Here is a 15,714-nt window from a genome sequence, read left to right on the forward strand (position 1 = left end):
CTGAGTTGATGCATAATTCTGGTTCCGTGAGAAATAACCTCAACATATTTGCTAGTGAGATGACATATACTGAAACTGAACTAGTGAGCAAACTCCAGGAGATCCGCATTCACACATCTTCTCATGGACTCAGATGGAATGCTGCTTATGTCCTTAGTTACTTGGAGTGCATGGTTTCCAACTAAACTGGGGAAAAGGATTGGGAAAGCACTTAATGAGAAGGAATATCGATTTAATATATATAAACCCAAAGAAAAACTTTAAAGCCATCCACAGAGGCCAATTCTAAGATTTAATATTTATATACAAATATGTCTCCCAATGGGTTTAACAGCATATAACCTCAATGAAAAATAGAGGGCAATATCATTGATTATTTTAGGCCAAAATGGACATTTGTCCCTTTCGCCTAAAAGATGTAGCAAAATGCCTATGTTCTGAAATTATCTAGCAAAATGACTTGTTTTGAAACTCGATTTTCAGAAAATTGAGTTTCAATGAAAAACTCGATTTGATGAAAAGCGAGTAATGTAAGAAATTTTACATGGAACTCGAGCTCCATGTATTATTATTATATTATTATTTAAAGTTTGATTTCACATAACTCGATTTTCTAAAAATCGATTTTTTCATTGAAACTCGATTTTTAGAAAATCGAGTTTAAAACATAGGTATTTTGCTAAATAGTTTCAAAACAATGGCATTTTGCTGGAAAGTTTTGGTGAAAATGGCAAATACCATTTTTGCCCTTATTATATATATATATATACATATCCAAAAGAAAAACATAAGCCATAATCATAGATTAGAACTTGTAATTCTATATATATATATATATATATGTACATATCCAAAAGAAAAACATAAGCCATAATCATAGATTAGAACTTGTAATTCCATGGCTCAATTCAAGAATATACGTAATGGGCAGTGGGTAATCTAACGTAAAAGTGTAAGTCATATTCTAGGAAAATCCCTTTTAAACAATCTACACATCCCTAACTCTTTTAATTCTTTGATTCTAACAAATGAAAAATCATACCTGGAATTCTTTGGTTGCCTCCTTAATTAACTCCAAGGAAAAATACACCTCCTAGCCTCCTTAGTGATGAAACCCTTCTTATGAAAAACCTAATTTATCTCTTCATCTACCTTATATTTTACACATCAGAGATGTGAGCTTATTGGGGTAGTGAGCTATAATTACTAACAAAAAATACTTATGGCCCATCAATTATGTATATATATAAAAATATATAATAACCTCAAATAAAGATATGCGAGGTATTACACTGTTGCTTGATACCTCTCCTGAACTAGTGGTGGCTAGTGATAGTGCGACCTTGTAAGCGCTCCGGACCATGAAATTCCATTTTGGTGTATATGCCCACACCAACTAGTCCCTAGGTAATCAAGCACATAAAGGAATAATCATGATAGCAAGAGCATCATCTAGTGAGAAGAACTGACGTATGATGTCTAAACTCCAAGCTCGAGTATGTGGATCAATAAGCAATGCCACATTTGCATTAGTGGGTATAGTAGCAAGCTTGGACGTGAGTCTAAAGGTAGAAGGTTGGTGTAACCACTTGTCGTTCCAGATGTCAATTGATTGCCCATTCCCCACTTGCCATCGATGACCATGTTTAACCACATGTGCAACCAAAATACTCCTCCATTCATATGATAGATATTGCCCCAGCTCAGCCAAAAGAAAATCCCCATTGGGAAAATATTTAGTCTTGAATACCCTGTGGATTAGGGAAGTTGTACGCATTTGCAGTTGCCACCCTTGCTTAGCTAATAAAGCAAAGTTAAAAGCTTTAAGATCGCAAAAACCCAAGCCTCCTTCCTCCTTGGGTAAATACATTTTTTTCCCAACTCAGCCAAGACATCTTATTTCTCTCGTTCGTTTGGCCCCACCAGAACTTACGAACTATACTTGTCATCTCATTCCATAGTATGTTAATCTACTAAGAATGCTTCAAGTGACCAAAATTTGTGTTTGTAGGACTCAATGTGAGCGGATCAATTTTCTCCAAGTATATGCGTTTTGTTGAACCCGGGCACACTAGATAGTGGATATTGATCTTTCTAGGCCATTTGACAAAAATGTTCTGCAATTCCATTTTATTTATTTATTAATGAGACATATGATAGAACATATGTGCCAATGTTTTCTTCTGCAACTTCAATTTATTTATAGGACATTTCTAATCTACTTCTCATTTTTTGTCTATAGGCCAATGTAAAGAAAATAATAATAATAATAACAATAATAATAATAATATTTTGAACAATTTTTATATAGTCGTATACTTCTTGTTTTTTGAATTATTAGACTTTTGTTAACTTTTTTATATTTATTATCAAATAAAAGTAATTAAGTTATGCAAATCTAATCAATATGGTTTTTTTAAAGAGTGTTAAATTTTCTTTTAATTCTTAAATGGACTCGAACTAATTTTAAATGAATTTAAAGAAAATTTTAAAATAAAAATAATGGACTTGAAAGTTGAAATCTATTAAAACACTCCATAAAAAGAATAGAAATATGCCGTAACACTGTGAAAGCTATTGAAACATTTGATGCAAAAAATATTGAGTACAAAAATTAAATTAAAACTTCATCCATGCTATATAATTTTAAAATAACGTAATACTTGACACAAAATCTAAAATTGAATTGAAATCCCCCGAACACTAAATACAAAATTTAAAATATATTGAACCACATTCAAATCTAATGGGAAAAAAAAAATTAAAGAAAAAAAGAAATCTGTATGTTTAAACAATTGGTACAAAAATTAAAGTGGAACTTCATGATAGAGGTCCCACTTTCTGGAGTTTCCACCGCCACTCTCTTGTATTTGCACCTCATTTAATTTGTATTTATATATTTTTATTTTTATTTTTGTTATTAAAGCATAAATTAATATTAAGAAAAACAGAAAGCAGTACAGAAAAACACTACAATTCATCCACATACCAAACAACATTTACAGAAAAACACTATTGAACTCAGACAAAGCAACATTTACAAAACTTTTACCCACTGCAGCATCACAATTAACTTTTATAGAACCCAATCCAGCTTTGGAACATCATGAGGGAACACTGATTTTGCTGACTAATTTTATTCTTCCTCCAATGCTCTGCATCAGGAAAAAAGCCTTCATTCAACATAGTATTGATATCATTAACATAATACACAAAATTATATGCAAGCTTAATATAACAATAGCCAAAAAAAAAATTCATCCCAAAACAAACAAAGGAACAAATTGATATGATTCTATAAGAGAAAATTGGAAATACATACAGATACTTGGCACTCCAATTATGGATCTGTAGGAAGATGCCAACAACATTGAATAAAATCCAAGATTTAAATTAAAAGCAAAAAATGACAATAATTACTAAATCAAACAAGAAAATGTATTAACTTCTATATAAATTTCTGCCTCTAAATTTACCTAACGTGTTTCTCACATTTTATCAAACAAAAAAAAAAATGTATATCTGCAATTAACTTCTATATCATGAAGCAATGGATACTTTTGCCTTAGAAGACAACATGTACACGCCTCTTCAAGAGCAACATACTTAGTACTCACTAGTCACTACACACTCACTAAATTAAAACATCATTCAATACATGTGCGATGAGACTTTTTTTTTTTTTTTTTTTTTGAGTTTAATGTAATTTTTCAATTTGAATTTATCTATATCATTCAATACATGTGCGATGAGACTTTTTTTTTTTTTTTTTTTTTGAGTTTAATGTAATTTTTCAATTTGAATTTATCTATTATTAGTGAGATTACACATGAAGAGATTTTTAAGAAACTAAAATTTTGAATTTTGAAAATGAGTAAACTGCTGGGTGTGTGCTAATTTTTAGGAAAAACAATATATCAAACGCGTGTAGATATATTTAAATAGAGAGTGTGCGATAATTTTTAGGAAAAATTTTTCTCTGGTAGTTTTTTGTTTTTAAATTTTGTTGAATTACAATTTTAACCCTATTTTTTATTTTTAAGAATAAGGATTATTTATTTAGATTAGTGGTGATAAATTTTGTTATGTCAGTGGGCTGAAAGTCTCGGAGGTTGATGATTTTGTAATAAGTCCTGAGAAAATAAACACAGAATCAGAGGAGACTGGTGGAAGCCGGCCAAGAATCCTCCGATGACAAAGTTAGTCTCTGTAATTCCAAAAATGTTGGAAGTATCTGAATGTCTTACCCTTTCACTGGTGATCATTTATATAGCATGTGGGCAACGGTTACTTATTTGATAACCGTTCCTATTGCTAACTAATACGAAAGATTCGGAGGTAACTTCCATGACTGCCATGTATGTTACATTATTTGGGTATGCCTTTCACAACGGTTGGACTTGGCTTACAATAGTTCGTCTATTCTCACACCTAGTGAAAATACGCATGTTTAAGGCTCAAAGTGCTCAGGACACAACAGCCTCGAAGGACGGACAGACAAGGTCGCCATGGACGAGCACGGGGTACCTCCTCTTTGGACGACATGTATGGATGAGACGTGACTCGTGGACTTGGATTTTTTTATTACACCATCAAGTAGTATTTTTGACACTTTTTAAACTCATAACTAACTTACTAAATCCTCTTAATATATAGATATAGAAGAAGAAGACTGGCCTCATCACACGTAGGGGTGGCAAAATTGGACACAATCCATGAATCCGACACGACACAGCACGAACTTAGTAGGTTATGGGTTGAGACTTAATGGGTTCATGTCATATTTGGGTTGACACAATTGATCCATTTAATAAACGGGTTGGTTAGTGTCCATCACATGAAACCCGTTTGACATGTTTAACCCATTTAATTAAATGACATTTTACCAATACCCTTCAAACCCTAAGTATATAAACTTATTAATTGTTGTAGTTTATTTTCTTTGACATATTATGATTGATTATTAGTTTTTTCTTTTCTTTTTCATTTTGATAAAATCTGATAAATAGATCGACACGACTGACCCGTTTAATAAATATGTCAGGTTAAGGTTAACTCATATAGTTGAATAGTCATAAGTCAACACGAACCTGACACATGAATACGAATTGCCACCCCTAACCACATGCACTCTGCAAGTGCGATGACGCCTTCTTTTTTTTTTTTTTTTTTTGAGTTTAATGTAATTTTTCAATTTGAAATTGTTTATTGTCAATGAGGTTACACATGAGGGGATTTTTAAAAAAACTAAAATTTTGGATTTTGAAAATGAGTAAACTGTTGGGTTTAGTGCATGTTAGTTTTTAGGAAAAAAATGTATCAAACGTCTGTAAATATATTTATATAGAGAGTGTGTACTAATTTTTAGGAAAAAAGTTTCTCTGGTAGTTTTTTTTTTTTTTTTTTTTTTTGAATTTTGTTGAATTACAATTTTAACTCTATTTTTTATTTTTAAGAATAAGGATTATCTAATTAGATTAGGGGTATTTTTGATATTTTTTGAAGTCATAACTTACTTTCTGAATCCTTTTAATATATACTAGCCTCATCATATGCGCTTTACATGTGCGATGAGGCTCTTTTTTTGGGGATTTAGTATCATAATTTTTCTTTCATCACAATTTGAAAAAATAGATAAGATTTAAAAATAAAAAATTAAAAAAAAAAAGAGAATAGGATTTCTTTTTCAATTAGAAGCTTTTGCATGTTTATCCAAATTCAAATTGATAATGTAATAAATCCAAAAATAGCTGATAATGTAATAGTTTAAAAAAGAAATGTGGGATAGTTTAGTCTGACACTTTTTTTTGATAATGTAATAAATCCAAAAAAAAAAGATGATAATGTGTATGTGTGTATGTATATATATATACACGTGCTTCGCGTATGCGATGAGGTTTTTTTTTTTTAGTGGTCCTATTTTGTAGCAAAAAAAAAAAATCTGTGTTTTTATTTTATTTGATTTTTTATTTTGAGAATCTAATTTATAAGTGGATAAAGAAATTTGAAAATTATCAAGAGAGTGACCCTATATTTTAGGCAATGTTTTAGTGAGAGTTAGAGTTGTATTTTTACCGAATTATCCTTTAGTTTTGTCTCTACTTAAACATAGGAATTTATGAGCATTTTTGAACCAGAAAAATGAGGATCCTAAACTGGGGAAGCCCTTTAAATGGACATTTAAGGGGCTTTCTCCGTTTGGAATGGACATTTCGTTAAGTCCAAAATTCTTCTACACCTTGTGTTTAAGCAAGGAAAAAAATTCAAGAACAATCCGATAAAAATACACCTTTAAAACATTGTCTAAAAACTAGGAGCACTCTCCCGAGATCAGCCACTACTTTATGGTTATTCAAAAAACCCACTACAAACTACGAAGCGGTTAACCATAAACACAACACTTATTACCCAACCTCCATATTAAATTCATTTTCAATTTTGACGATTGTGGAAAGGACTTTCAAAGTGTTAAGGGGGGCAGGGGTATTGCTCAAGACAGGAGGTATGTATTTTTCAATGAATTTAAGTAATATTTAAATTTTACATAAATATTTACACGGGATGTGTATCCTTGCTACTGTGAATTGCAATACAGAGCAAATTGTACAGCAATGGAAATGCATTGTAGCATGGGCGTTTAGCCTAGGATTTCAACTAAACTGGTTATAGTTCTCGATAGCCAGATTTTATACTATTATTGTTCTTTTGTTTAATCATTGCCTTTTCCTTTGCTTTAGAAACAATATGCCAAGTTTTCTTTTATCTAGTCCATTGATATTGTCAAATTGTTAGTTAATTTCTTGTAGAATTCTGTATCACTATTCCTTTTTGTGCTATTATATATATATATATATATACACGTGCTTCGCGTATGCGATGAGGTTTTTTTTTTTAGCAGTCCTATTTTGTAGCAAAAAAAAAAAATCTGTGTTTTTATTTTATTTTATTTTTTATTTTGAGAATCTAATTTATAAGTGGATAAAGAAATTTGAAAATTATCACGAGAGTGACCCTATATTTTAGGCAATGTTTTAGTGAGAGTTAGAGTTGTATTTTTACCGAATTATCCTTTAGTTTTGTCTCTACTTAAACATAGGGATTTATGAGCATTTTTTAACCAGAAAAATGAGGATCCTGAACTGGGGAAGCCCTTTAAATGGACATTTAAGGGGCTTTCTCTGTTTGGAATGGACATTTCGTTAAGTCCAAAATTCTTCTACACCCTGTGTTTAAGCAAGGAAAAAAATTCAAGAACAATCCGATAAAAATACACCTCTAAAACATTATCTAAAAACTAGGAGCACTCTCCCAAGATCAGCCACTACTTTATGGTTATTCAAAAAACCCACTACAAACTACGAAGCGGTTAACCATAAACACAACACTTATTACCCAACCTCCATATTAAGTTCATTTTCAATTTTGACGATTGTGGAAAGGACTTTCAAAGTGTGAAGGGGGCAGGGGTATTGCTCAAGACAGGAGGTATGTATTTTTCAATGAATTTAAGTAATATTTAAATTTTACATAAATATTTACACGGGATGTGTATCGTTGCTACTGTGAATTGCAATACAGAGCAAATTGTACAGCAATGGAAATGCATTGTAGCATGGGCGTTTAGCCTAGGATTTCAACTAAACTGGTTATAGTTCTCGATAGCCAGATTTTATACTATTATTGTTCTTTTGTTTAATCATTGCCTTTTCCTTTGCTTTAGAAACAATATGCCAAGTTTTCTTTTATCTAGTCCATTGATATTGTCAAATTGTTAGTTAATTTCTTGAAGAATTCTGTATCACTATTCCTTTTTGTGCTATTGAATTTCACATATAGAACCACTAAAAACTGCTTCAAGGATAGTGACTATAGGGATGGAATTGTCGTATGATGTCTGAGCTTAGCCCCATGGTCTGTGAGCATCTAACGTTTGTCTGAATTGCTTCTCTACTCGAACCAAGATTCACTTACTGACACAAGATACGGACATACATTTTTTTTTTCACGTAGTCTAATACAAACTAACATAACAATCCATACCAAAAGTATGAATAACTGTTCACCCAAATGATCTTTAATTCTAATTAGCTTCTAAGCACACGCTCACGTGTATGCTTAGAGGTTTTTCTATTTTATTTTTTAAAAATATTACCTAATTAATAAAACTTTGTACTATTTTTTTCAATATCATTTTTTTTTATTTATGAATTTTTGCTTACTACTCTAACTCAAAAATAATAGTTTTTTTTTTTCTTGAAACTCATCTAGTAGCTACAGGTTAGCGACTATTGTTTATATATATAAAACAACATTGTTTTTTTCTACCTAACTAATAAAACTTTGTGTTATTTTTTTCAATATCATTTTGAAAAAAAAAATTATGCATTTTTGCTTATTACTCCAACTCAAAAATAATGGCTTTTTTCCCCTGAAACTGATCCAATAGCTATTCTCGTGTGTGTGTGTGTGTGTGTGTGTGTGTATTGTAGACACTCAATTTTGCACTCATAATTTAATCAAAGAGAATGACTTAAATGACCATCCATGTACTTCAAAAATCATGACTACATTACATGCATCAACTGGTTCTTGCATTGCATACATCAACTTGTCTTTGCATTACATGCATTAATTCATTCATTACATATCATAAAAATGATCTTGAGATTCTAACGATTGCAACAGTGTTTCCGATTTTCAAATCGGTCCATCGGATCGAAAGATATCGCATGATCAAGTTTGCACAGTCAACATGCATTGTGTCTAGGTAAGGTCGACCACACATGATTAGTTTAAATTAATTCTAATTGGTTATGCCATTAAAATTAATTAAATAATTTTGTGATTGATTGATAATTAGTGTTTAAAATAGGATTGCATGCATAGGAATAAAAAGGATGATTGGATAACAATAAAATTGTGAATAATCTAAACTTTATCAAGATTTATTTTAAGGTATTTATCTACAAAATGGTTGTTCTTAAATAGCCTGAATTTTCTAGAAAAGATGTGAAAAATCATAGAAGGAGGATGAAAACATGTCTAGGTACAAGGACCGGCCAAAAAACCCTAGGAAAGGAGTCCAAACGGCAAAATCCCTCCCAATCTCTCCCCCACTCATCTCTCTCTCTGATGCAAGGAATGTGATGGGCTATTTGTGTATGGTTTAGAAACAATGAAAGGCTAAGTTGCTTAGAGCATCTCCAACCGGTTTTGCCATCTCATCCTATTTTACCATCCCAAAAAACTACTTTATCAATTATACCATACCATTTTACAATACACCTAACATCCCAAAACTCTATTATTTTACCATTTTATTAAAATATTATTTTTTAAATCTTTCTTTATTATTTCTTTCCAATTGTCATTTTTTTTCAAATTCAACTATTCCAACAGTTAATTTTCAACAACCTGCTAGTTTTTTTTTTTTTTTTTTTTATCAATGTACTCAAATTTGCCAACTTTAAAAATCCACATATATATATATATATATATGTTGACTATATATACAATAGTAATTTTTTGTTATAGAAATACTAGTCCTTTACACAGCCAAATATTAATAGAATACAACAACAAATATAACTCAAAATATACTCTGCATAATATATCTGCAAACACAGCCCATTCATAGCCAACATGTACAAATAGAAATCAAATAAAACCATAGAGTTGAACACAACAAAAACCACTGATAGAACTTTTGCATACAACATATTAATTTGTTGAAGAAAAAATCAGTAAACAAGAACATTGATTATCTAATAAAATTGGGATTTTGATAAAACTGGGATTTTGGTAATTAAAGTTGAACCTGAGCAAACTTTTTGAAGATGCTAATCCGACAAAGAGCAAAAACCCCTCTTGATGAAGCTGAATCCCACCTCTGCAAACATCAACAACAATTCTTTGATCAAAACCCTAACATAAACACAAGCTGAATCCCCATTTTTCTTGCAGAAAGAGAAAAGAAACACAAACACAAAAACTCGAATACATTGATCAAAACCCATATAGTAAATTGCTTTGATTTTGATTTGATTTGAGAGAACGACGAAGCTTCGTTTTAAGATTTTGCAAACAAAATCTTAATCCAAACCGACAAACCCTTGAGAACCCTTGAGAATGTCGGTTTGAAGAGAGAGTGATGGAGTGAAAAGTTAAATGGGTATCTAGAGTGTTGGGTTTATGAGATGAGTGAATCGATAAAGGGATCGGAGCACTGATGCCTCATCGGAATCACTATCGAAGCCCTCACGCTGATCTAAACCCAGCCCACCGACCCACCATCGTCAAAACCCACGATCTCCACCATTGTCAAAACCCACGCCGACCTTGATCTCAGCTTCTCGAAAGTACATAATCGGATAGCCTTTCAGATTTTAAACATGCAAGCATCTAACTTATTGGAGAGAGAGGGTCATCAAAGAGTGCATGGGGTCTTGGGTCTAAAGAGAGCAAAGAGCAAATGAGAAAGAGAGAAGGAAGAGAGAGAAAAGAAGAGAAATAATGAGAGAGGAGAGAGAAATTCTCGGGTTAAAAGTGAGGAGAGAGAGTATTAAATTTTTTTTTTTTTTAATTCCATTTAACTACAATACCATCTTACATTTAAGATGGTATTCTAGCTATATGCCAAAAAAAATTTAGCCTTTCCCATTTGGCCTTCCAGTTGCTTAGTGTGTTTTGGGCCTGAATGCCAAATGTACCTTACATTTGGCATATGGCAGGCCTACTGTTGATTCTCTTAGAACACGTTGATAGAAGGATAAGTACCTCTGCAAGAACACACAATTCCAAATAGCACACAAAGGCTAACACATTAGAAAAGATAAGTAAATACTAGAATTGATTTTTGAAAAGAACCCAAATAGAGAACTTGCAACTAAATTAATAACTTTCTTAGTTGGGAGAGAAGTGAAGAAAGAAAGAAAGAAAAAAAAAACCCATTACAAGTAACTAACACAAAACCCATTAACTCATACTTACACTTACAAGAAAAAAACTCAAAACCCATATCATTTAATCAAATACAAACCAAATATTACCCAAAAAAAAAAAACCTTACAATGCTAAAATTAGTGGAGCAAGACAAAGGGAAGGAAAAGGGGAGGTAGTGGAGGAAAAGGGGAGGGAAAGAAAGGAGAGAGGGAGGTCGAATGAGAAAGGAAGTGGGTCAAAGGAGTTCTTCTCACCGGTGGTGGGTTCGTTGACAGCAGCAGCGGCTAGTGAGTGGGTCGACGTCGCCAGTAGAGGGGTGGGTCGACACTGGTGGGGTACGGCGGTGCCATGTTTCTTCAACTGTGTGAGGGAGAGAGTGGGTGAGGGAGTATTGGTGTGAGTGAGTGAGGGAAAAAAAAAGCGGCTGATGAGTGATATATATAGGACATCTATAGTGACGATTTATGTTTTGTCGCTATTGCTTGCCTTTAGCGATGAATCCGAGTTCGTCACTCCGCAATAATCTTTTGTTTTTCTTTTTAGCGACAACATATTTTCGTCACTAATTGTCTCCTTCAATGACAAAACGGGTTTCGTCACTAATAGCATGACCAGCAGCACCTTTAGCGATGAAAGTGTTTGTCGCAAAAAACTTAAACCTTTAGCGAAGAAAAAATTCATCGCTTTAGATCAATTTGGTTTCGCCCCTACACTTTCGTTTGGCGCCCTTAATTCAACACAACCTATACCGACGAAATCTAAGTGTCGTCACTAAATGTTACTAATTTTTTTATAAATAGCGACGAAATATAAATTTTGTCACTATATGGTACTTTTTTGCAACAAAAAAATGTTCGTCACTTAAATTCATCACTATAGTTACATTTTGTGACGAAATATAAATCTCATCCATTTACCAATTAGTTTACAAAGTAGAACAAAATATTAAAGAAAATGTTTCATATAATGGAATCACATTTTGTATTAATTAAGAAACATACCTTTGGAATGATAATCGTGCACTCAAAATATGTGGTGAATTTGAGTTTGTTGAATGCTTATAGAGATTTTTTTTTTTCTTTTTTTCTTTTTTTTTGTTCGAAATGCCTATAGGGATTTTTCTGTTCATGATGAATGTTGATATCCATTTTCACAATACATTTTTAACAAGCCCGATTCAACCAAACTCGACCTTATTACGGGCTCATTCATGTATTATATTATATTTTATTCTTTTAAGCATGACCCAAGCCCATGTAACATATTGGGAAAATTGGGAGAGTGTGATTTGGAGGGTATAGGTCAATTTCTTTCAGATCTTTTACATGAGCCCGGCCTATGCATGCTACCAAGTGAATAAGGGACACTAGTAGCACCCATGGTTTTTAAACCTAAACCGTTCAAAGAATCAGAGAAGGAAGAGATTCAAGGTTTTTAAGGTCGGACCGTGGTTCAACCAAGGTCAAACTATGATGACGTCAAAATTTGTTTAATATTAGTTAAAATACAAATAAATGTATGAAAAGTGTAAAAATATAGAAATTTACCCTTAAAAAAAATAAAGCAATTAAAAAAACTTTCAAAATAATTTTCGTTATTTTTATAAAGTAAGTAGAAAATAATAAATATAAACAAGCTTTAAAAAATTATGTTTATTAATCTTTCAAATAAAAAGCATTTTAATTTAAAATAATATCATTTTTAACATAAATTTACCAATTTCATATTCATATTTATTGATGTAAAAGCATAATTCTAGAACAAAAATAAATTTAGAAAATACTATTAAGTAAATAATGATAAAATTAAAATAAATATAATATAAATTATAGTTTGACACAATAAGTCCAACCAGTTCAGTGGTTGCTGCGTTGGACAGAGGGCTTAAATGTGTTGGAGATTGTTGGTTCTATACCTGATGAATGCGTTTTTATTTCAGGACCCATTTCAATTGCTAAAGAACCAGGTTGGAGCACGAGTCACGAGTAACCAGGTCGGACCATCCGATCCGGTCTAGATTTGATAACATTGGTAGCACCTCAAGCTCATATAGGAGGGTCTGGTCTAGATTTGATAACATTGGTAGCACCTCAAGCTCATATAGGAGGTCCTTGTACCCTAAGGGCACGTTTGGTACACTGAATGTAGATTACATTAGGAATAGTAATCTTTATTACTATGAATAGAAGACATTATAATAGAATAATTATTACTATTCATAAGTTTGGTTGTTACATATGGAAAACTTGTAAAAGAAGATGTATAAGGAAACTTTACATTTTTTGAAATATATTAATTTTAAAACCTATTATATACACTAAGGAATAGTTATTACATCCATTTTAAAGAGGAATAGCTATTCTTCAATTTAAAGAATAGTTATTCCAATGTAATAATTAATCCATGTAATAAAGATGCAACCAAATGACCGAATTGATATTACACATGAATAGCTATTCCATTACAGGAGCTATTACAGCGTACCAAACATACCCTAAATTTCCAACCCAAAAATGCTTGTATGGTCTAGTTGATTGTGGCCTAACTTTTCTACTTAACACTTTTACTGCCTAAAACATGTAGCTGACCCTAAATGACTAGACTTGTATGCTACAGCCACCAAATGCAGCCTCAAAGGACCTGCCATCTCTAGGAAACATCAGCCCATGAATTTAAGCCATTTTATTTCCCAAATTATGCAAAAAGCAAGCCAACCCTCTTACCCAATTAAAGCAAATCTTACCATAACCTTGTTAATTGAAACTTTAGGGTTCAAAGCCTTTTTTATTGACCAAAACTCAGTCACTTAGAGCCCCCCCAAACTCAATACAAAAGGCCCCAATTAAATTCAAAAGTAACCACGCTTTAAACAATACAAGAGTCTCTCTTCAGCTAAAGAAACCAACCAAGTTTTCTCCCACGAAGTTGAAACTTTAAACCAAAAGGTCATTCAACCAGCTAACATCCTCACAATTCTGAAGCTTGAGGGTGGAAATATGGGTACAGAGTTGACTGTGGATCGAAGTTTCGGACCTTTGCACTTTTTCTATATTTTCTTGTATTTCAGTTATGGCATTTTGATTTCTCTCTTGTTAAAGTACTATTAGCCTTTTGTTCATTATACATTTGGAATTTTAAGGTTTGATTCTCCACAAATAAACATTTCTAAAGAGCTCAAGGGGAGATTTGGGCTAATTTTGCATTTTTTGCCCTTGTGGGATTTTATTTTACGAATTTATCCCCCTTAGTTAAAAATCTAGAGGGGATATTTAGGATATTTAAGTTTCAAAAAAAAAAATCACAGCTTAAAAGCTCCTTAAATAGTAGCAAAGACTAAAGAATGTAAGTAAAGATATGGATAGTGGGTTTCCAGCTCAATTGGTAAAGTCTCTAATGGTAGAATAAGAGATTTGAGATTTATCTCCCATCTACACCAAAAACTGATTGATATCACTGAGAGCGAATGTCATAAATTGAAACTATCTTTAAAAAAAAAAATATATATATATATATATATAGAGAGAGAGAGAGAGTGTAAAAATATAGAAATTTACCCTTAAAAAAAATAAAGCAATTAAAAAAACTTTCAAAATAATTTTCGTTATTTTTATAAAGTAAGTAGAAAATAATAAATATAAACAAGCTTTAAAAAATTATGTTTATTAATCTTTCAAATAAAAAGCATTTTAATTTAAAATAATATCATTTTTAACATAAATTTACCAATTTCATATTCATATTTATTGATGTAAAAGCATAATTCTAGAACAAAAATAAATTTAGAAAATACTATTAAGTAAATAGTGATAAAATTAAATGCATAATTATTAATCTTTTAAAATTAAAATAAATATAATATAAATTATAGTTTGACACAATGAGTCCAACCAGTTCAGTGGTTGCTGCGTTGGACAAAGGGCTTAAATGTGTTGGAGATTGTTGGTTCTATACCTGATGAATGCGTTTTTATTTCAGGACCCATTTCAATTGCTAAAGAACCAGGTTGGAGCACGAGTCACGAGTAACCAGGTCGGACCATCCGGTCCGGTCTAGATTTGATAACATTGATAGCACCTCAAGCTCATATAGGAGGTCCTTGTACCCTAAATTTCCAACCCAAAAAAGCTTTTATGGTCTAGTTGATTGTGGCCTAACTTTTCTACTTAACACTTTTACTGCCTAAAACATGTAGCTGACCCTAAATGACTAGTCTTGTCTGCTACAGCAACCAAATGCAGCCTCTAAGAACCTGCCATCTCTAGGAAACATTAGCCCATGAATTTAAGCCATTTTATTTCCCAAATTATGCAAAAAGCAAGCCAACCCTCTTACCCAATTAAAGCAAATCTTACCATAACCTTGTTAATTGAAACTTTAGGGTTCAAAGCCTTTTTTATTGACCAAAACTCAGTCACTTAGAGCCTCCCAAACTCAATACAAAAGGCCCCAATTAGATTCAAAAGTAACCACGTTTTAAACAATACAAGAGTCTCTCTTTAGCTAAAGAAACCAACCAAGTTTTCTCCCACGAAGTTGAAACTTTAAAGCAAAAGGTCATTCAACCAGCTAACATCCTCACAATTCTGAAGCTTTAGGGTGGAAATATGGGTACAAGAGAACCTTCCCTCTCTTCCCCACAGAGTTGACTGTGGATCGAAGTTTCAGACCTTTGCACTTTTTCTATATTTTCTTGTATTTCAGTTATGGCATTTTGATTTCTCTCTTGTTAAAGTACTATTAACCTTTTGTTCATTATACATTTGGAATTTTAAG

Source organism: Quercus suber, unplaced genomic scaffold, assembly GCF_002906115.3.
Source record: "Quercus suber isolate HL8 unplaced genomic scaffold, Cork oak 2.0 scaffold_437, whole genome shotgun sequence".
Taxonomy (NCBI): domain Eukaryota; kingdom Viridiplantae; phylum Streptophyta; class Magnoliopsida; order Fagales; family Fagaceae; genus Quercus; species Quercus suber.